The sequence below is a fragment of the Lepus europaeus genome, chromosome 14, assembly GCF_033115175.1.
Source record: "Lepus europaeus isolate LE1 chromosome 14, mLepTim1.pri, whole genome shotgun sequence".
Lineage (NCBI taxonomy): Eukaryota > Metazoa > Chordata > Mammalia > Lagomorpha > Leporidae > Lepus > Lepus europaeus.
The window spans coordinates 73303988-73328212 of record NC_084840.1 but is presented as its reverse complement, the minus strand read 5'-3'; the positions used below and the strand labels follow the sequence as shown (position 1 = coordinate 73328212).

The window sequence follows — 24225 nt, the reverse complement described above, 5'->3', positions numbered from 1 at the left end:
TTTACTAAACTGGAATTTTTCTCCATCAGTAGGGAAATGCTATGGAGTCTTTCAAATTGTGCTACGTGACTTCTTCAAAGAGCTATGTGTACAGTACACACGTTCAATCACACACCCTTAAATTGCTGGTTTCACATAATTTGAGCAAAGTACTATTTTTTAGTTGGATTTTTAAAATTTATTTGAGAGGGAACACAAACTCTCATCTGCTGACTCTCTTCAAAAACCTGCAATAGCCAGGCTGAAACTGGAAGCCAGGAACTCCACCTGGATCTCTCACCTGGGTGACAGGGACCTGCTGCCTCCCACAGTGCACATTAACAGGAGGTTAGATCAGAAGGGAGACTCCAGGGGCCAGCCCTGTGGCAGAGTATGTTTAGCCTCTGCTCGAAATGCTGGCAGCCCATATGGGCACCAGTTTGAGTCCTGGTTGCTTCACTTCCGATCCAGCTCCTTGCTATGGCCTGGGAGAGCAGTAGAAGATGTCCCAAATGCTTGGGCCCTGCACCCACATGGGAGACTTGCAAGAAGCTCCTGGCTCCTGGCTTCGGATCTGCCCAGCTCCAGCTGTTGCAGACATTTGGGGAGTGAACCAGTGGATGGGTGACCACTCTGAATTTGCCTGAATACCTCCTGCCTTTGCTGGTAACTTCCTGACCTATCCTTTCCCTTGATTGAGACTCCACAGTCCCTCCTATTACATCTCACATCACTCCACAGAGGCAAAAGGATGTGGTGGCAACACCCCCAGCCACAAATTGCCCTGAAAACTCCCCTTCACATACAGAGTTTTATGAAAGACATTTTCTCCAGGGCTTTATGGGCTGACTTGGGTTAGCTTGCAAGTGCCAATCTGGGGAAGATGCAAGAATAGACAGAGTTTGGAGCAGTTCCTTCAACCTTGACCTCTGGGGTGAGGGTGACGATGTTATTAGCTGGCTGAAAGCCTCAAATGAGCAAACCAGAAATGCAATAATTAGAAGTGTTATGTGTAAGCAGAGCAAGGCCTTGTGATCTACTCAGGAAAAGGGAAAAGTCATCTCTTGTGAGTTGGGGGTTTGTTCATATGCAGCTCCAAGAAACCCTTATAAAATCATGAAGTGGAGTCGCTTCCCGGCGGGGTTCGGGCGAAGTGGGTGCCGGTGCGCGGCCTGGTCGCCATGCCCCGGAAAATCGAGGAGATAAGGACTTCCTGCTCACGGCCCGGCGGAAGGATGCCAAGTCCGTCAAGATCAAGAAGAACAAGGACAACGTGAAGTTCAAGGTGCGCTGCAGCCGGTACCTCTACACGCTGGTCATCACGGACAAGGAGAAGGCCGAGAAGCTGAAGCAGTCCCTGCCCCCAGGCCTGGCCGTGAAGGAGCTGAAATGAACCGGAGAAGCCGCTGGAACTGTATTAAAGTGTTGAAGTGCTAAAAAAAAAAAATAAATAAATAAAATAAAATAAAATAAAAAAAAATCATGAAGTAGCAAGTCTGGTTCTTTGCTTTTCTTGTGGGGGGCAGCAACAGGCTGGAGGAGTGTCAGCAGTGCATGGGGTCTCAATCATCTTTACAAGTTTCCCTTGGGGCCGGCGCTGTGGCATAGGGGATAAAGCCGCCGCCTGCATTGCTGGCATCCCATATGGGCGCCGGTTTGATTCCCGGATGTTCCATTTCCAATCCAGCTCTCTGCTGTGGCCTGGGATAGCAGTAGAAGATGGCCCAAGTCCTTGGGCCCCTGCATCCACATGTGGGAGACCCAGAAGAAGCTCCTGGCTCCTGGCTTAGGATCAGTGCAGCTCCGGCCGTTGCAGCCAACTGGGGAGTGAACCATCTGATAAAAGACCTCTCTCTCTCTCTCTCTGCCTCTCCTTCTCTCTCTGTGTAACTGTGACTTTCAAGTAAAATAAATAAATCTTAAAAAAAAAACACCCCACATTTCTCTCGTTTTTTCTTTTCTGTGTCGTTTTGATGAGGAGTGGTGGTGGTGGTAGTATTAGTCTTGTAATACCTACTCTGTGATAGCATTTTGCAACAGGCCAAACTCTGCCTTGACATCTCTGGAATATGAATGCTTAGGAATAGGTAGAGAAGGGTAGGCTATTTGTAGGGGACAGTGGTTTCACAGAACCCTAAATCACACCCATTGAACAGCAGAAAGTAGGCATGGGGTCTCACCACTGGAGAGCCACTCACTTGGAAATGACAGGGTGGGGGATCAATTTCTTGGAGTTTGTTTTTCCCAAATGTAGACTCCCAAATCAAATGTAGCATGCTAAGGGGAGGATTCTTTCATATCAAGCAGAATACCTTCTATTTATGTGGACTTTTAGGAAAGAAAGGAAGGGGAAGACAAAACAAAATTTTAAAAAAATTATTTATTTGAGAGACAGAGGCAGAGAGAGAAAGAGAGAGAGAGAGAGAGAGAGAGAGAGAGAGATCTTCTATCGACTGGTTCACTCTCCACATGGCCGCAATGACCAGGGCTGGGCCAGGCTGAAGCCAGGAGCCAGGAGCTTCTTCTGGGTCTCCCATGTGGGTCCAGGGGTCCAAGGACTCAGGGCATCTCCTACTGCTTTCCCAGGCCATAGCAGAGAGCTGGATTGGAAGAGGAGCAGCCGGGACTAGAACCGGTGCCCATATGGGATGCCAGCGCCACAGGCGGAGGATTAATGGATTAGCCTACTATGCCACAGTGCTGACCCCTGTATATGTGTTGAGAACACATAAGATATATCCTCTGCAGATTTCAGGTGTACAATGAATACAGTGTTATTAACTATAGTCCCTAGAGCTTATTCATTTCATAACCGAAAGTTTGTGCCCTTTGGCCAATATTCTCCTATTTCCATCAAGTCTCATTCTTCAGCCTTTGGATACCACCATTCTACCTGTTGCTACTATGAGTTCAACTTTCTTGGATTCCACATAAAGTGAGATCATGCAGTATTTGGTATTCATCCTCTTGTGCTAACTAATGTTCTCCAGGTTCATTTGTATCATTGCAAATGAAAGAATTTCCCCTTTTTGTGGGTGAATAATATTTCATTGTATGCATATATCACATTTTATTCGCATAGTCATCTTGTGCTTTAATAGTCTCCAGGTTTATCTGTGTCATTGCATATGACAGAATTCCCCCCTTTTGTGGGTGAATAATATTCCACTGTATGTATATATCACATTTTTTACATAGTCATCTGTCAGTAGGTTTTCAGGTGTGTTCATGCCTTGGCTGTAGCAAATAATGCTACATTGAACATGAGACATGAGATTGAAAGTCTCTCTTTAGGCTACTGGCTTCATTTCCTTTGGGTGTACACCTAGATGGTGGATGGCTGTATCATAAGGTAATGTTATTTTTAACTAGTTGAGGGATCTTCATCCTGTTTTCCATAATGGCTATGCAATTTATATTCCCAAACTGTGAAAATGGAGTTACAAATGAAGTTTATTTTGGTGGAAATTTTGGAAATCTATACATAGTGTTTTCCTAAGACACATTTTCTATAAACTTTTTGAAGCTCCTTTCTCTATAAGGGTTTTCTTTTCTCTACATCCTCACCAACACTTATCATTGCTTGTGCTTTAAAAATTGTCATCCTAGCAAATGTGAGTGATTTCCCTAGTGATTAGTGGTGCTAAGTACTTTTCATGTGGCTGTTGGTTATTTCTATGTTTTCTAGAAAAAAATGTCCATTTAGGTTCTTTGCCTATATTTTAATTAGATCTGTTTTGATTTTCACTTTGCTATTCAGTAGTACAAGCTCCTTTTATATTTTGGATATTAACCCCTTATCAAATTCATTGTTTGCAAGTATTTTCTCCAGTTTTATAGATTGTCTTTTTATTTTTTGATTGCTTCATTTGCTATGCAAAACCTTTTTAGTTTACTATAGAATCACTTTAGTCATTGCTTCTGTTGTCAGTACTTTGGGTTTCAAGTAAAAAAAAATCATTGCTAATATCAGGAGTTTTTCCTCTTACATTTTCTTCTGGGAATTTTTATGGCTTCAGGTCTGGCAGTTAAATCTTTACTCTATTTTGAGTAATTAAAATATATATTTATTTTTTTGAAAGAGAGTTACAGAGAGAGAGGGAGAGATTGAGAGACATCTTCCATCTGCTAGTTCACTCCCCGAATGGCCACAATGGCTGGAGCTAGGCTGGTCTGAAGCCAGGAGTCAGGATTTTCTTCTGGGTCTCCCACATGGGTGGCAGGGGCTCAAGCACTTGGGCTATCCTCTGCTGCTTTCCCAGGCCATTAGCAGGGAGCTGGATCAGAAGTGGGGACAGTTGGGGATCAAGCAGGGACCCATATGGGATGCCGGCATCACAGGTACTCCAGGACGGGATGCAGGCATCCCAAGGGGAGTTTAAACTACTTTCCCAAATGCCCACCTCAGAGAGTTCATTGTTACTCTACAGATATGCAACAGATTTTTATGCTGATTTTATATGCTACGACTCTGCTGAATTTGATTAGTAATTTTAACACTTTTTTTGTATGTGTGGAGTCTTAAGAGTTTCCTGTATATAGAATCATGTGCAACTGTACTTCTTTTCTGATTTTTATTTATTTTTTTTTCTTTTCCTCACCTAATTTCTCCGGTTAGGACTTCCAGTACTGTGTTGAAAAGAAGCGGTGAGAGTGAGCGCCCTTGTCTTGCAGCTTCTCTCAAAGAAAAACTTTCAGCTTTCTACCACTGCGTGTGATGTTAGCTATTGGCTTGTCCTATAAGACTTCATATGTTGTAGTACCTTTCTTCTATACTTAATTTGTTGATGACCTTTTTGTCATGACAGCATGTGGAATTTTGTCAAATGCTTTTTTTCAGGTTAGTTGATATTAATTTTAGCCTTCATTCTGTTAATGTGGTGCATCACATTTATTGATTCGCACATGTTGAACCATCCTTGCAGCCCAGGAACAAACTCCAATTGATCCCAGCCCATGATCCTTCTCCACTGCTGTAGAGTTTAGCTCGCTTGTATTTCGTTGAGAATTTTTTGCATCTGTAATCCAAGGAATAGTGGCCTGTGATTTTCTTTGCTTGTAGAGTCCTTACCTGGCTTTGGTACCAGGATATGATTTGTTTTTTTTTTTTTTTTTTTAGCTGTGAGTTATTTGGAAACACATTTGTTGATTTCCCAATAATGTGCATCCCCAACTAAAGTGAAAGATTTTTTTTTTTGACAGGCAGAGTTAGTGAGAGAGAGAGAGAGAGACAGAGAGAAAGGTCTTCCTTCCATTGGGTCACCCCCAAAATGGCCGCCACGGTCAGCGCGCTGAGCCATTCTGAAGCCCGGAGCCAGGTGCTTCTCCTGGTCTCCCATGCAGGTGCAGGGCCCAAGCACTTGAGCCATCCTCCACTGCACTCCTGGGCCACAGCAGAGAGCTGGACTGGAACAGGAGCAGCTGAGACAGAATCTGGCGCCCATATGGGATGCCGGCGCGGCAGGCGGAGGATTAGCCAAGTGAGCCACGGTGCCGGCCCCTAAAGAATTTTTTTTGGTGGATTTCTAGAGTGATTAAGTTAGGATTCCAGAAAATAGATTTTACAAAATTTCAATCTTTTGAAATTTATTGTGATTTGCTTTACAGTTCAGAAAATGACTGATTTTTATAGAGGCTCTGTATGTGTTGGAGAAGAAGATGTACCTTGTGGTTGTAGGGGAAATTGTCCTTTCTGGATCCATTGGGTCAAGTTTGCAAATTGTATTGTTTAAGTCATTTATATTCTTTTTCATTTTTAGTCTGTTTATTCTGCCAATTTCCTAGAAATGTTTGTTAAAATCTCTTAAAATGATTGAGAATGAGCTGTTTATCTTTGTAGGTCTTTCCACTTTTGTTTCGCTCTGAAATAATATTTTGAAATTTACTGCTGAAAACAGTAACACCAACACCACCACCATCAGCACTAAAAATAGAGCAGCAAAAATACATCAAATTCAAATAAACAGTGTGTACTTTATCATCAGAGTTTCTTTTACAAAATTTTCTTTTTAATATATATTTTTATGTTGACATGTCATAATTATGAATAATTGTGGGACATAGTATGGCATTTCAGCATATACATACAGTATGTAGTGAGCAGATCAGGGTGATTGGCATGTCTATCATCTCACACATACACCATTTCCTCGTGTTGGGAGCATTAAAAATCCTATTAGTTATTTTGAAATATTCAGTTTTTTGGTGCCAACCCTAATTATCCTTCTGTGCTATAGAGCATTAGAAAGTTATTTTTCCTAACTGCATTCCTGTGTCCATTAACTGTCCTTTCTTACCACTCTGTCTCCAATGCTTTCCCAGCTTCTGATAACTGCTCTTTTATGTCTACTTCTCTTTCACATATAAGTGAGGACATTTGAGATCTGTCTTTTAATACAGGACTTATTTCACTTACTATAATGTCCTCTACTTTCACCCAGGTTGCTACAATGACAAAATTCTATTCTTTTTATGGCTGGATGAAATTCCCTATTTTTTTTATCCATCTATGCGTTCCTAGCTTGATTTTATACCTTGTCAGATATCTCTTCAACGTTGTGAATGCAATTCATCTGGATATACATGTAATTGTAGACTTGCTGGGCAGTTTTTTGTTGTTGTTGAGTTGTTGTTTAGACATCTTCATGTGCTTTACAATTATGGCTCTTCTAATTTACATTCCCACCAACAGCATATAAGAGGTCCCCTTTGTTCACACCTTTTTTGTCTTTTCTATGATGGGTATTCTAACTGGGGTAGATTTATCATTATGGTTTTGATTTGCATTTCCCTTATTATTAAAAAGATTCATTTATGTATTCAAAAGAGTTACAGAAAGAGAGAGAGAGAAAGAGAGAGAGAGAGAGAGAGAGAGAGAGAATCTTCTATCCGCTGGTTCATTAAGAGAGAGAGAGAGACAGAGATCTTCTATTCATGGATTTATTCCCCCAAATGGTCCTGATGAGTCAGGCCAGGTGGAAGCCAGGAACCAGGAAATTCAACTGGGTTTCCCACATGCGTGTTAGGGGTTCAGGTATTTGAGCTATTTTCTTCTGCCTTCCAGGTGCATTGGCAGGGAGCTGGATGGGAAGTGGAACAACTGGGACTTGAATTGGTGCTCTGACTGGGGATGCCAGCATCATCTTAGACTGTTGTGCCACAACACCAGCCCTATTTTTATAAATATCTTCTCCCATTCTGTGTGTTCTTTCTTCATTCTGTTGATTGTTTCCTTTGTTGTACAGGAGCTTTTCAGTTAGATGTGTTCCCATTTGTCAATTTTTGCTTTGTGATCTGTGCTTTTGTAATTGTAGGTCAAAAATATTTACCAGATCAATATTCTAAAGTGCCTCCCCTATCTATTCTAGTAGTTTCAAAGTTTCAGATGTTACATTTAAATATTTGATCCATTTTGAGCTGATGTTTGTATATGATGAGAGATTGGTATCTAATTTTTTATTTTGCATAGGGATACTCAATTTGCCCAACATAATTTACCAAAGACACTTTCCTTTATCCAATGGATATGCTTGCTGGCTTTGTTAAAACCAATTGACAATGAATATGTGAATTCATTTCTGGGTTCTCTATTCTGTTCTGATTGGTTTATGTACCTATCTCCATGCCAATACCATACTGTTTTGGTTACTATAGCTTTGTAGTATGTTTTGAAGTCAGGTATTACAACACCTCCAGCTTTGTTCTTCTCATTCAGGACTTCTTTATTCAAGGTCTTTGTGGTGTGGTTCCATATAAATTTATGACAATTTTTTCTATTTCTTTGAATAATTCACTGATGTTTTGATAAGAATTACATAGAATCTGTATATCTAATAGAGTATTATGGATATTTTAATAATAGTGCTTACAAGTTTTCAAAATTTACTTTCACTTTACTTGAATAGCAGAGGGAGGCTGAGGAAAGAGAGAGAGAGATCTTCCATTCACTGGTTCAAGCCCCAAATGTCTGCAATAGCTGGACTGGGCCAGACTGAAGCCAGGTGCCTGAAACTCAATCCAGGTCCCCCACAGATACTTAGGTCCCTGCCATCCACTTAGGTCCCTGCCATCCACTTAGGTCTCTGTCACCCATGATCCCCAAGATGGACATTAGCAGGAAGCTGAATTGAAAGTGAAGTAGCCAGCACTTGAACCAGGCACTCCAATGTGGGATGTGTGTGTCCCAGGTGGTGAATGTGCCAAATGCTCACCCACATGCCATTACTTCTTTTAGTCCATGAACATGAGATGCCTTTCAACTGTGTGTCCTCTTCAGTTTCTTTCATTGTTGTTTTGTAATGGTTTTCTTAAATTAAATAAACTTACTGGGGTCAAATTTGGATTGATGTATTTTTAAACTGTTCTATTGTCATTAATATCAGTTTGACAGATGTGAAATATTCTTCATTGGCTTTGAAATAATAGCCATGAGGGAGTTATACATATACACAAGTTTAACTGAGAGCCTGCTGATATTCTACATATGACTTCCAGCTAATAATCAGTTGATAAATAGGTGTCATTATATGCTCAGCATTCATCTGAGTGCCAGGAAATGTAAAAGCTGAAGACTCAATTTTCAAGAAACTTTCAATGTGATTGTAGAGGTAAGATGTGGTATCCCATATATGTTGTATGTAATAATGCATAAACCAGATCTCTGTTGTCCAATATGGTAGCCATTAACCACTTGTGATTATGGATTGCTTGAAAACCGTCTAGTCCAAACTGAGCTGTGCTAAACAGGTGAAATACATACCAGGTTTTTAAAGATTTAATAGAAAAAAGAATGTAAAATACTGCATTAATTTTTTTTGCATTTGTTGCAAAACTTTGCTGTGAAGTCAGTCATCCACTGTCTCTCAACTTCATTCCTTTGCACAGGCTGTTCTTTGTTCCCAGAATGTATTTCCAATCCTTATTTTCCTTGTGATTCTTTTTTTTTTGAAAAAAATATTCTTTTGAGTCACTTCTAGAGTATCTCCTCCAATACTTCCCACTCTAAAGGAGTAAACCATTCATATTGTCCATTGTTAGCAACATCTCACTCGGTTTTACAGGTTCAGTGTCCCTTCTCTGAAACGGTTGAGACCAAAAGTGTTTCAGATTTGTTTAGTTTCTCCCAGAGTTTTGAATATTTACATTTACATAGTGAAATATGGGGGTAGGACCACAGTCTAAATACAAAATTTATTTTTGTTTCATACATACCTTATATAGATGGAAGATAACTTTATAAAATATTTAAATAATTTTATGCATAACACAAAGTTTCATGGTGTGGGATTTTCTGTTTTTGGCCTCAGGTTGCTGCTCAAAAGGTTTTAGGTTTTGGAACATTTTGGCTTTCAAATTTTTGAATTATGAGTGCTTACCTTTGAATCAAATAATTGTGACTTTCATGGGTGGTTGTCTTACATCTTAGATTAAAGCTTCCTTTGAGGGTATAATTACATCCTGGGTACCCTTAAATACTTGGTGAGACAACATTTTGTCTATAGTAAATTCTACAAATATTTGTTGATTGATTAATTTGGAGAATAAGCTATAGTCTTATGAAGAATGACCATTAAACTGATTCCCAGTAACTGCTTACAGACGTGTGATGACGTTTATATTTTTACCCTTGTGGATTGATCAATGTACATTTTTTTAGTTGATATATATCCTGCAAGCTGTGTGTGTGTAAACATGGAAGTCCAAGTTTGGAAGCAAAATTTCTCTCTAAGTCATTCTTTTGTGTTGATACCCAGTTAACACACAATGATCATTGTAGATTAAAGCAGGCTGTATATGTTTAAAGCTAAAGTGTCATCAGAAGCAGTTGAGGTTGGTTAAATTACATTTTTAATGCTCTACATAAGCCTCTTGATGGAACATAGTGCTCTTGTTTGAAGATGACACCGCTGGGTGTCTTTTATGCAGGTGAGACTGAAAAACCCTATGTGGTTCCCAGGTGTTGTTTTCATCCTGTGCCCATGTGAGGACTTTCCTTGGGTTTGTGGTTATAACCAGAGAGCATAGAGGAGACTGTGGTGCTTTGCCTTATAGACTTGCTGCATGAGCTCTAGATAGCCACCTCATCTTCCATTGCTGGTTGCTAACTTCTATTGTTTCCTACAGCTTGATGGCTCAGCCGGATGGCTGACAGTTATGAGGTGGGATCCTTGGACCTCTCTTTTCAAAGATATTTAGACTGAGGAACACTCAATGAGTGCTATCACATGCCAGATAAGTTAAAAAATATAGTCCATTATGGCCCCATTTTGCAGATTAAAAAACTGGGTTTCAAAGAGTCTAAATAGCTAGGCTAGAAAATAGAAGATCCAGGATCTCATCTAAACTTTCCCTCATCCTCTCTTCTTCCCACAAAACAACAATGGTTCTCACTACCAGTGGCATTTGTGCCTCAGTTTTAGATGACTAAGCAGTACAAAGAAACCACCTAATTTATTTCTATACATATGGTGTCTTATCAGCGACCAAGTTCAAAATTCTACCTTACTGGCCCTCCTGCCCAGCTCCTTCCAGCCCCATTGTGATAGATTTATTTCAGGAGCTCATTTCTTGTTACCTGGTCCATTGTGGCAGTCTCTCGCATGTCTTTCAGTAGTACCCGCGGGATCCTCCAACTTAAAGTTCTTTAATGGGGGCCAGCACTGCAGTGTAGAGGATTAAGCCACCACTTGCAATGCTAGTAACCCATACAGGCACTGGTTTGTGTCAGGGCAGCTCCAGGTCTGATTCAGTCCCCTGCTAATGACTTAGGACAGGCAGCAGAGGATGGCCCAAGTACTTGGGCCCCTACTACCCATGTGGGAGACAAGGAAGAAGCTCTTGGCTCCAGGCTTCAGCCTGGCCAGCCCTGGCTGTTGTGGTCAACTGGGGAGTGAACCAGCAGAAGGAAGATTTCTTGCCCCATGTGTGTGTGTGTGTGTGTGCCCCTCTCTGTAATTCTGACTTTCAAATACATAAATCAATCTTAATAATTTTTTAATTGCTCTCTATTGACTACTGGAAGAAGTCTGGTTTTCTGAGGAGGAGGAAAAGATCAGGCCATTCACAAGCTCCCTAGGTTTATTGCAGCCATGGCCTCTTGCACACGCAAATATATGCAAGTTTCATACCTCTAGGCCTTCATCCGTGCTTCTAATCCCACGTGGTGGGCCTTACCTAGCCCTTGAGATCCATCTCAGGCATTACCCCTTTGCACGCTGTTTCTAATACCCTACGAGAATTAACTGCTCCCTTCTTCATGCCCTTACTCCATCCTGTTTAGAATTCTGTCATAGCATCCACGATATTTAGGAATATTTTATTTATTTACTTCCTTTTTGTAAATATCAAAGAGAACCACCCTTTGTTTCTTGGGCTTTAAGCTCCTTGTGAGCACAAATGATGCTGCAAATATCTTTCTGTGGTTGGTGCCTAGCAGAGAACCTGCACATCAGCTTTTAATAAGTGTTTGCTGAAATATTTAATTAACTTTCTCAAAAGACTTCACAAAGACAGGAAACAATTCTTCACATGCCCGAGAAAATGCTTTTTTGGTGAGATAAAACAAAGCGAAAGCAAAGACAAAATAACGCTATTACATATTTGCTATCTTAAAATTTAGTATTTTTAATTTACTGTGGGCTGAAAGAAGAGGTAGAAAGAGATAAGGGCTGTATGGAGGTTAATCAGGGAAGGATGGTGAGTTCAAGATGACTGAGTTTATAAGGCAGGGGAAAGAAAGTTAGGGATGAGGAAAGAGCTGATTCGACAAGCATGGTTAGTTTAATGTTGTTAAGAAAGGACTTTATTTTGATATTTCCTATGGTTCAACAAAGGACGCAAAGTTATCAGTGCTCGTTTTGGTATGGGGAATCTCAGAGTGGGCCCAGAGGAGCGAGTGTTTGTGTGTTGAGGAGGGACAGGGTCAAGGAACGATATGGAGTTGGTGAAATCATCTTAAGTTCATTCTGGAATGCTCTAGAATTTCAAGATTGTCCTGGGGTGGTGTTTTTCTTTCTAGGTAGGTGTGAGACAAGTGTTAATAACACTTCCAATCCCATTTTAAAAATCTAATTAATGTTTTAGCTAATTTACTAAGTATTTACTTTGTGGGAAATCCAGTAACATTCCCACTGCTTTCTAGACTTTCATCTGTTGCATTTGGCTTTCATGACATATTCTGCAAATCCGTTACAATTAACTTAATTAATTGTATTTGATGACTTTGGGTCAGAATGCCAGAAATTCTGTGCCAGTTTCATTGTCCTCACGGAAACCTCAAGAGTATATTTCAGATATTGGCTTTCAGGCCTTCCTTTCTGAATACGTTGCTATTTACTTACTATGTGCCAAAGCCACCATGTCAATGTAATTGAAAACAAGCAAGAAGGAGACTGGATGGCTCAGATGAATGGAAATGTGATCCAGACCCTTCCACCCACAACCCACTGGCAAGAATCCAGGCAAGGCTGCTGGGGACTAAAAGTAATTACCATCTGATGGCTGGACAATGGTCTGTGTGAAACGAGCTGGTTATCTCAAGTCTAGTCCTCATGGACAGGTGTTCATATTGCACTTTCCACCTTGAGCGACAGTAGCCCAGGAACTGAGTGAGTCAGAGGGACCAAAACTGCCTTCTCTCTATTTGAGATTGATGCCTGTTTGCGATACAAGGAAACCTGCACTCCAGCCTCAAACTGTGAAACAGAGAATGCAAATGCAAATGTCTAATTAAGTTCTTTTTCTTTTATTACATGGCTGTGAAAAATCTGTAAAACAAGGACAAATGTGAGGCATTTGCTCATTTGTCTATTTCATTGAAATTATTTTGCTGTATTACCAAAGGAAAATGGCAATATTGAAAAAATGACAGCATATGAGTACTTGTTAGCACTGTAATTTCTCCTGAACCCTCAAAATTCTAGTGTTGCCTTAAAAACTGCTGAAGAATAATAATGAGACTTCATTTCCCACATCTGCTATAAAAATCATAGGAAACAACCAAATTCAGTATCAATATTATTACCATTCTGCCAAGGCTGGAGATTGTTTCTCCCATTCATTTAGCAAAAGATTTTCCTAAACTTTATAAATATTGTTATGTCTCTCAAATGCATTACCTCACAGGTCTCTTCTGAAAGGTATCCAAATTCTACATTAAGGCACTTGTGGGAAAAGTAAAAAAAATAAATGGTTTACTTTAAATGGGATTTGGAAAGGGTTTGATTACACTCTGAAATGTATCGCACTGACATAGTAAAAGTGAACTTCCTAATGGATTCTTAAATTTTGAGTAAGCATTCAATCCATTTATTGAACTCCTTTCTGTGTGTCTAAAAGTTACAATAAATACATATATTCCTCCCTCAGTGGGCTTTGTGCATTGAAGGGCGTCACACACGAGTTGCACAGGCTGTGCTTTAAGAAAGCGGAGAGCACGTAGCTGGATACTGAACCTGAGTGTTAGGACAGAGTCAAAATATTTTTCTGAGTGAAGAATTAAGTATGTGCAAGAAAGAGATTGGCTTAGCAGCCTAACGAAGGATTGCTAAAACACTTAAGGCGCAGCGTCCTTCGATAGCCTTGCAAACGGATGCTGCCTCTGCCCAGGTGACCGGGTATGTGACCAGGTAACCAGAGCTGCACCGCATCCAGAGACACATGAGCTCTCGCACTCTAGTGGTGCCAGGCAGACAGATCCACAGAAAGACACACAATGGCAAAGTGCAAACATGAATAGAGAGCTGGATTTTCATTGTTTGCTCACAATACCTCTTGGGTGGAAGGGAAGGAAATAGGCTGTATTGCCTAATAACTCGAAATACCCCCCTGGAGAAAGAAAAACACACAGATTCCCATTCCAGTGGCACGCTGGCTCGTGTGGCCAGCAGTTCCTGGTGATAAGTCTGTCAAGGGCTATTGTGCAAATCCCGCTCAAAGTCTGAAATCATAAACTCTCATGCAGTCACTGGGTCCTGTCTGGCCGTGAGGGCTCTAAGGGTATGATTTACTGTCTCTACCCAGGCGACATCCACATGGGAAAGTTTGCTATTCCCTCACACACAGCAGAGAGCTGGGATGGAACTGTGACGACAAGCTATTGTTTCTCTGTGTGATTAATTAAATAGGAAAATATATTTTTGACCCGGTGAAAGTGATGTTTGGGCTCTTGGCACAGATTCTACCAGGGGTCCAGTTACTTTTTTTGGCTTTTGGCTCTGTATGAGCGATAAAATAAAGAAGAGTAGAAGTCACAGAACCTAAAAGCCTATGGACTTGCAGATAGAGGCAAACCGATCCGAAGAAAGCAACATGCTGTGTTAGATATTTCTCCCTGGACCTGCTGACAAACCAAGGCGAGACCGTGTGTGAGAATCTTCCGTGTTTGTTGCAAATGTATTACTTTTTAATGCTATAGTAGAGCCGGTTATACCTTTTATCTCGCTGTAGAGCAGAGTTAATTGGTATGCAAAGAATAACACCAACCCACATTTTTGTAGTTTTCACTTTTTTTCCACTCTGCTCCCCTTACAATGATTTTGCGGAGCAGACAGAAGGGCTAAGCTGGCTGTGGGTGGTGGTGGGGTCTCTAGGAAGTTTGATCTCTTTGGTTTTATTGCTTTGGGTGCAAGCTAACAGGCACAGTAACAGCAAAAGCACTGATATTTCTTTCATGCAAAAGTAAAGAATCATCTGAAAACAGCAACTGGTTGCTGTACTGTCTTTCTATCCGTCCAAGCACACAGTTTTTGAGGGAATAATTGATGAATAATGTCCTAGGTGATAATATACACTCATTAAACTAGGTCCTGTATGCATTCATAAAACATTCACAGAACTTTCCCTAGAATTCTTATTCCATTTTAAAATACTCTTTGTTCAGTTTTGAATCTTAACTTCTTCAGAGCTAAGAAGAAAAAGGAAACTAACTTGGCTGCCAACATGCACAACTTTTTCTCTAGTAACTAGTTCTGAATTTTTTTCTTACAACTGATACCAACAATATTTTGTTAAATATGTGATACTTCATTCACCCCCAGATCAGACAGAAGAATAATCCCTTGCATCTTGTTTTGTAATGAGCTGTTTGTAAAAGCATTAGTGTCAGTTGTATACCTTGTATCCCAATTAAACCTTAAGCAACTGTATTTTTTTAAATGTTCCGTTGTTCTCTGTGGACCATTGATGTCCATGTGTTAAACTTTGTGTGTACGGGAAATACTGATGAAACGGTGACAGTGGACAGACGAGCAGTTAGAAAGTGTTACGTGTGTGTTTATACTCAGAATATTGCTTTATAACATTGGCTTGCTGGTGGATTCCAGAAAAAATCAATTTGTTCTATAGTTTCTCCTACTCAAAGAAACCCATTTGACTCGCTCACTTTCTACTATCATTTCTACTCTCATAAAAGAATTCTGCTTTTAAACATTTTATTTTGCTTCCTTGAGGTTGATACTTTGGATGGGAAAGATGGGTGATTCAGTGCTCTGATCACTCTCAGGCAGAAGTCACAATGAGCTCTTCTGAGGAAAGGCCTTGCATTATTTCAAAAGGAGTAAGAGTCCTGAATCTTTCATGCAAATGAGCTCTCTTTTGCATAGGCCCTCAAAAATACTTTACCTCCCCCCCACACACACACACACTCACACACTCACATCCCACTTGTTTCTAGCTTGAATTTGACTTCTTCAACTTATGACTATTTTATGAAAATTGTAATACATCCTGGAATGAAAGAAACTAAAAGTTTCCTGGTTCTCTGTCTTGAACAGATCCTAAAATGTAAATTCCTGCTTCAGCTCCTATGGGCAAACGTTGGGCTCTCCATCCCCTGGAACAGCCCTAAAGTTTCTACATAGTTGAGAAGCATGCCCTGATTTGACCCATCTTACGACTTTTGGAAGAACTATCAAATTGATTTAAAATATATAAAATGGGCCAAAGAAATTCATACACTATCTGAGAAAACCAGAGATGCTTGATGATATTTCAAACACTTTGAGACTCAGATTGGGAAAACCTCTAATAGTGTATGCCCTATAGAAGCCATGTCCATGGCCATAGAAGAATTGTTAGGTGTAGATATAGCTAGGTAAAGCTTTTCCACACTTCTTGATGTAATGAAGAAAGGAAGCATAGAAATATCTATCAAAAAACACTGGTGGGGCTGATGCTGTGGTGTAGCAGGGAAAGCCATTGCCTACAATGCCAGGATCCCATATGGATGCTGGTTTGAATCCCGGCTACTTCACTTCTGATCCAGCTTCCTGCTAATGGCCTGAGAAAGCAGTGGAGGATGGTCCAAGTCCTTGGGCTCCTGCATCTATGTGGGAGACCTGGAAGAAGCTTCTGGCTCCATTGTGGCCATTTGGGGACTGAACCAGTGGATAGAAGACATCTCTACATCTCTCTCTCTGTCTCTCTCTCTCTCTGTAACTCTGCTTTTCAAATTATTAAATAAGTAAATGTTTAAACATTTTTTTTTTAAAAACACTGATCTTTCTATAACCTCACAAATATTGTGGTCTTATTTTCTAGCTGGAAACGAAAGTTGTAATAGTATAGTTTCCATATGCTTTACACATACTCTATTTTTAGAACCAGAAGCAGACTTCAGTCCTTGATCCACCTCATAACCTTCATTCCTTCTCCCCTTGAGCCCCTGAGCCCCACTGTTCCTACACAAGGTTGAACAGACTGGCTGATGGGGTGCACGATGCCAGGGCTCCTTGGTGAAGGAGAGGCAGGGGAAGAAAGCGGAGCAGGCTGTAAGGACAGTCAGGAGGGGAATGGGCCCAGGTATGAAGGGTGCCTGAAGGGCGGCTGGTTTTCCATGTCATTTGGGGCTCTTGGAGCCATCGGTGGGGTGGCCAGGCTTGGTCTTAACAGCTGAGCGGGCAGGAGTCTGACTTCAAGGCAGGGGATACCTGAGTCATTCCCCAGTATAGACAGCTGGAAAATGGACTGCCAAGCGGACAAACTGATAACTTCAGGAGCAAGCAGGCTGCTGTCCTCCCACACATCGCTGTGTAGCCTACTTTCTTCCAAGCCTAGTCTCATTGCTATGGGGATCCTGTGTGAAATTTGCCTTACGATGGCTTCTCTGTGCCCAGCTCCTCCTGTCCCCTCTGTTTCGCTTGGCCCTCCCCGCTTCCTTTTAGAGGAAACCCATGGAGGATAAGAATCGAGCCTGGTGTTCAGCAGCTCTTTCTCTATTGGTGCCAATCTTGAAAAACGAGAATCAGAGAGGGCTAGATGAGAACCCAATGCTCTTAAGGAAGAGAGATGAGGGAGAGGGGAGGGGCGGGAAGCCAGACGAAACGCACACTGCTCAGGTGTCTCCCGTTTTTCCATTTTCAGGAGGGAGCCCGTGGTGTGGAGCTGAAAAGCGGTGAGATTGTGATTAGGAAAAAAACAACAGACAATACATCCCCTGTGAAAGCAGCTTTGTTCTTAGGTGTAATTCAAACAGCGATCAAACAAATGAATTGACTGTGGAATTGTTCCACCTTTTCAAGTTGCTTTGGATAGATACAGGAGATGTACATTGGCCAGCAGGTTGGAGTGAGTAGAATGTCGCTACAATTGATGGTGTGAAATAAACATATAATGGCGGCCCGGAAAAAAAAAATAGGAGATATGATCAGTTGCTTCATCAAAAGGTTACATAATTAATAAATAAGTGGGAAATGATTAAGGGTAACATCACCAAAAGGTATCCCTTGGATTCTGGGTTATCTCATGAAAGTTATGCAATTTGTAGTTCTAAGGATTGATTATAAAACAATTATGTAGCTCTGCCCATATTGTCTCATGTCTGGCCACCACAAATTTGCTTACACGCCAAGTGTCCCTTGTCCATTCCTACTGAGCAGCAGTCTGTCCAAAGATGGTCTCTTGGGATTGGTTCCATTCAAATTGACAGCAAAGGCAACCAACGCAGTTGTACGTGAAACTGAGAGGATGCCCCTCACCCCCTTTTTTCCCCCTGTAAAAGTCAAGAAAGTATCTTGTGGAGAGGTAGGTAGTAGAGATGGAAGAAGGTACAAGGAGAGGTTAAGAGGTTACTGGCGGAGCTGGTCAAGCTGTAGATCTTTTTTTTTTTTTTTTTTTTTTTTACCAAAAAAACCTTTTATTAAAGGTATACAAACTTCATGCATTTCATAAATACAAATTTAGGAACATAGTGGTTCTTCCCACCCACACTCCCACTCTTCTTCCTCCTTCCTCTCCTATTCTCATTCTTTTATTTTATATTAAGATCCATTTTCAATTAATTGTGTAAACTTAAGATTGCACTAATTAAAAGAGTTCTACAGTAAATAAAGAGTTCAACAAATAGTATTAAAAACTCAGACAAGGGCTTTTCAAAATCGTTGCATTTCAAGATGTCAATTTCATGTGTACAGATTACCTTACTTACTCTATTAGTTACCACAAATCAAAGGGAACATATGGTATTTGTCTTTCTGGGACTGGCCTATTTCATTAAGTATAATGGTTTCCAGTTGTAATTATTTTGTTGCAAATGACAGGATTTTATCTTTTTTTTTTTTTTTTTTTTTTTTTTTTTACTGTTGTGTAGTATCCCATGGTGTACATATTCCCTAATTTTTTTTATCCAGTCTTCAGTTGACAGATATTTGGGTTGATTCCAGACCTTAGTTATTGTGACTAGGGCAGCAATAAACATGAGGGTACAAATAACTCTTTCACATGCTGATTTCATTTCCCTTGGGTAAATTCCTAGGAGTGGGCTGACTGAGTTATATGGTAGGTCTATATTCAGATTTCTGCGATATCTCCATCCTGTCTTCCACAGTGGCTGCACCAGTTTACATTCCCAGAGAGGATGTTTTCACAATCCAGTGAGGCATCATTGAAGGGGCTGTTGACCACTCTGGTCTACTTTCTCATTAAGAATCTGCAACATTTTCTAGAAGCTCTTAGACTGATAAAAATGGAACCCAGTATAGTAAATTTATTTATTTAAATATTTATTTATTTGAATGACACACACACACACAGAGAATCTTCATCTGCTGGTTCACTTCCCAGATGTCCCCAACAGCTAGAGCTGGGCCAAGCTGAAGCCAGGATCCAGGAACTCTAGCCCAGTCTCCCATGTGGGTAGCAGAGGCCCAAGCACCATGCCATCATCCGCTGCCTTCCCAGGTTCATTCACAGAAAGCTATAATGGAAGCAGGAAAGCTGGGATGCAAACTGGCCTTCCAGTATGGGATCCAGGTGTTGAAAGCTGCAGCTTCACCCGCTGCAACACAACACCCGCCCTAAGAAAACTAAATGTAAGCAGTTTGGTGTGCAAAATGACAACTGTTTTTATATCTTAAGTTTTTTTGAAAAACCTGAAAGTTTACCAATAATTACAATTTAGGAAAACAACAACAAAAGGAGTAGCTAAAACATTTGCTTTGGATTTGGAACTTCTGTGATAAATCCATTTGCTAGCATCTAAGGTTTTAATATTTAAGATTTTTTCCTCTTCCTTCAGCTGAGCTACACACATAGCAGGGTTATAGGAGTACTTGTGGCTTTAGCTGGTACTCAGCATGATGCTGCCTTTTCACATGGAAGTTGACTCCAAGCCTTTTCCTATTTTTCCATGGGGCTTCGCTGCCGCAGTGGCAATCTAGAAATTCTCACGTTAAAAAAGAGAACTTATCTTCCAGCAGTGAGGAGATGCATAGGGAAATGTGACGTCCTGAGCATATGCAAGTAGCAAATGACTTCTGGAAAAATACAAAAATGGCATCCACATTTTTAAATCTACCTGAAACATAATTCCAAGTAGTAGGCAGCACAATCACATGCTATCATCACAGGGCAATTTTACACTGTCCTTGTGTTGTGATGGCCAATTGCACAGTTTGGGTTGGCTCTCCATTTGGGAGGACTTTATATGTCACAAGATTAGCAGGATGTCTGCAAATGACATCGCCTTCTTGTGGTTAAGCGTCCTCCCAAGCCACACGTAATCGAACAATGCGTTCTTTTACCGACCAGCGAGGCTTTGCTCTGTTATTGCTTCCTCAGAGTAATTACTTCCTATGGTTAACTATACGGTACTGAAAAGTCTGTCCTGTTTCGAACAGGTCTGTACTTTCGCTTCACGTCAGGAGTGCAAGAGTAAGCACAATTTAGGAATAACATGGAAAAAGAATGAGAATGGAATTCAAGATACAAAAGGACAGGAAGCCATACATCATCACACAAAGTAACATTATGACGCGGTGGCCTTAACAGGGACTTCAAGAGAGCTGGAAGCTGCAGCCAAAAATACTCAAGAGCTTGACCTTAGAAACTGACTATAAACTTGGCTTCAATGGCCCCCAGCCACTCTGGCTTTTGTTTGCATAAGTCTTTGTTTTCCCCTGACAGTACCAGGAACCTAACATTTTCCTACTCAAGTATATTTCTGTATTCATTGTCCCTGCAATGCCAGCTTGGGATGACTGGTTGACAACTTGGCCGTATGAATGAAAGATTCTTTATTGACAATCTTCCTTGTCCTCTTGCTCTGCCTATAGAGGTGAATTTAGCTCTATTTTTTTTCCCCCAGCAAACCCTGTCCAAGGCTACTGCTCCCACTAGGAAGTATCAGAGAACTGATACTTGGTCTAGGCAACTGGACTGACTTTTGTGGTGAGTCAGAAATGCTTCCTCAGGCCAAGAGCTGCAGGGGTTTGATCGAGACAGTTCGTTGGTACCAGTTCCAGCTCTTCTGCAAGCTTGCTGTGTGACTTTTTGGTAAGTCATAACCTTTCTGTTTTTAGTTTCCTGAATAGTAGAGATAAAGCCGAGTGCCTTTCATCCATCCACCTTGGAGGAGTTTTGTGAAGGTTAGTTAATTAATTGTCAAATCGTAGGTATATAGGGTATGTTAAGGAAATGTCAAAAAATAGGACAAACCAAAAAAGGAGTAACTGTGGAATAATTGCTACTTTTTCAACATTTTCAAATTTCTAGGGCATTTGTCAGGTGCAGTTTCCAAATGTGATCACTCTAAAATTATTTAGATGTCAGGTGGGTTATTTCTAGCCTCATTTCCTTCTGTAGGATTCTATGTAGGAGTCTGTTGGTCTAATCATTGTCTTTGAAGCTAAGTCAAGCAGAAGGTACTCTGGAGGGGGATTTTGCATACAAATATGAACTTCTTTTTTTTCTTTTTTACCGTATCTTTAAGGATATATTCACTCAATATTTGTGCAAAAGAAAAGATGAAATGTTTTTCGCGCGGCATCAGGTTATCTTCAACCATACTAGTGAATGGAAGTTGGAACAATAAAAGCTACCAGTTCATTCTTTTTTTCAGTGCTTAAAGGGAGTTTGATCTATGTATCTTCTTCTTCTTCTTCTTTTTTTTTTTTTTTTTTTTTTTTGACAGGCAGAGTGGACAGTGAGAGAGAGAGAGAGAGAGACAGAGAGAAAGCTCTTCTTTGCCGTTGGTTCACCCTCCAATGGCCGCTGTGGCTGGCGCGCTGCAGCCGGCGCATCTCGCTGATCCGAAGCCAGGAGCCAGGTGCTTCTCCTGGTCTCCCATGGGGTGCAGGGCCCAAGCACTTGGGCCATCCTCCACTGCCTTCCGGGGCCACAGCAGAGAGCTGGCCTGGAAGAGGGGCAACCGGGACAGAATCCGGCACCCCGACCGGGACTAGAACCCAGTGTGCCGGCGCTGCAAGGCGGAGGATTAACCTGTTGAGCCACGGCGCCGGCGTATCTTATTCTTAATTGACACTTAAGAACTGTACATTTTTATGGGGTATGGTGTGATATTTCAGTAAATGTATATATACATATATCAGGTTAATTTGTATATCCATCATCTAAACCATTTATCATTTCTTTGTTTTGGGAACATTCAGAATCCTACTAGTTATTTCAAGATATATAATGAATTGTTTTCATTCAATTACCCTACTGTATTTTGGGATATTAAAAGTTACTCCTCCTACCCAACTGCACCGTGAACCCACTAGCCACTCTTCCTCCATTCCCTCCACCCCTCTCTGCTTTCCAGTCTCTAATAGTCACTATTCTTCCTCTGCTTCTAAGAGATCAGTGTTACATGCTTTCTCATCTAAGTGAGAACATGCAATGATTGTCTTCCTGTGCCTGACTTTATTTCCCTTAACACAATGTCCTCCAGCCTTATGTATGCTGCTGTAGTTGATAGGATTTTATTCTTTTGATGGCTGAATATTATTCCATTTCACATAGGTAAACACATATTCTTTATCCACTCATCCATCCCCTGGAAGCCTAGGTTGATTCCTTATGGTGGCTAAGCTACCGCTTAATGAATTCCAGAAACTTTAATTGCATTATCTCATGTATTCCATAAGCCACCCAGGGAGATGGTTTCTGGTCCCTGACGCCTTCTCACTGGATTTCCTTGGTGACGAATTTGTACTTCCTCCAAGAGTGTAGCCATGGCCAGTTATACAAATGTTCATGGACTTGAGTGTCATGAACTGGCTCTTTGGGGCACAAACCTGTGAACAATTCTGCCCACATTCGTGTCAAGCTTGGAGCAACTGCGCTAACTGATAATGGACTTATGAAGCATATAATCAAGCTTTTAAGTTCAACACAAACGACAAAAATGTCAGCTGACCTGATGACTCTGGAATCTCATTATTAGTAGACAGCACGAGTTGGCCTGTATAATTTAGTTTTGCGTACATAAATATTCATTCAACTGGCCACCTACCGGGGGGAGGGAGGAGAGTACAGAATTAAAGGATTGCTAGAGCAACTGCTTTTTTGTTTCTAGATGGATTGGATGGAGCTAGGCAAAAAAAAGAGGAAAATTCGTGTGTGTGTGTTGGTGAAATGGGTTCTTTTTATTTCTTTTTCTTACATTTGACAAATGAAAGGCAAGTATGGACCAGAAATCTGGCTTCTTTCTGATGTGTAACAAAACAAAACAAAACACCCCAAGGACTATATGGCTTCTAGTCCTCAAGTTGCAATGCCCTGGGACTCCGATTGAGGAGATGGTTCTATTCCACAACCCCACCCGGGACCGAGATTTCAGGTGGTCAGCTCCTGCCCCCACAGTGGGTTAAAGGCTCAGCTACAACTAGACACTAACTTCTCAGACCCTAATAGCCAGGTGCCGGGGATCGCTTCCAATTCCAGGTGCCTGCTAAGGAGCACCCTAGGAGGCAGCGGGCAATGGCGCCAGTATTCTGATACCTGTTACCCACGTGGGAGGCCCTGAAGGAGTTTCTGGCTACCGTCTGCTCAGCCCTGGCTGTTTCTGACATTAGGGGAGTGAACTGGCAGACAAAAGATCTCCACCCTACTCCCCCACCCTTTCAAAGGAGTTACAACAAAGATCGTTGTATTCTTTTCAAAAACATGTCTACAAAAGAGAAAACGCAGGCGGATGGAGAAACGTGTGTGTTAGAGCATGAGTTTGTAGACTATTGAGGACTCGTTAGGAAATCTAAAAGTCAGCGTGTCTTCGGACACATGGGTGTCAGATCACCCCAAGACATCCTCCCTTCCCTTCCTCCTTTCCTCGCTCCCCCCCCTCCACCCCAGTACTTCCTTCCTTCCTCCCTGCAGTAAACACTTGAGTCTCATCTCTTAAGGCCTTGCCGAGGCCTCCGCATCCAAGTTGACAGCCGCGTGGGCGGAATACAGCTAGCACTCAAAGGTAAAACAGAAATAACAACAGAGCGCAGGCACACCCCGTCACACGCGCGCACACACACACACACGCTGTGGAAAAAGTCTGCGGAGGCGGTGACCCGCGCTGGAGCCGCTGGGATCGCGAGGGACCGGGCAAAGGGTGGGTAAAACTCAGCCCCAAAGCCACACGCGCGCTCGGCTATTTATAGCTCCCCCGCGGTGAAAAAAAAAAAAAAAAAAGGTAAAACCAAAGCGCAGCTTCTACCTGCTGTTCCCAACTGAAGCTAACAACGAACGGATAAGCCCTCCTCGGGGTCGCCTTTGTAGTTTCAACTGACACGCACGCCAAAGTGATGACTTGGCGGGCGCGCTCCCCGACGCCCTCCGCAGGTGAGGAAGTCGGGCAGGCAGCCCCTTCGCCGTTCCCCTTCCTGGCCCGGGGGCGCGTGGGTGCCCTCGCCGCCGCCTGGGAAAGGCGCTGGGCTCCTTCGTTCTAAAGGAAATTCGTGTACACCTTCCCGCTCCCCGCCCCCCACCCCCACCCCACCCCGCACCTCCCAGCCCCGGGAGAGTTTCTGATTTATATTC

General features: G+C 41.7%; 1 pseudogene; it reads left to right on the top strand.

The window, feature by feature from the left end:
* The first annotated feature begins 1145 nt into the window (after positions 1-1145).
* Positions 1146-1405, top strand: LOC133773876 (large ribosomal subunit protein eL38-like; annotated as a pseudogene).
* Positions 1406-24225: the final 22820 nt, after the last annotated feature.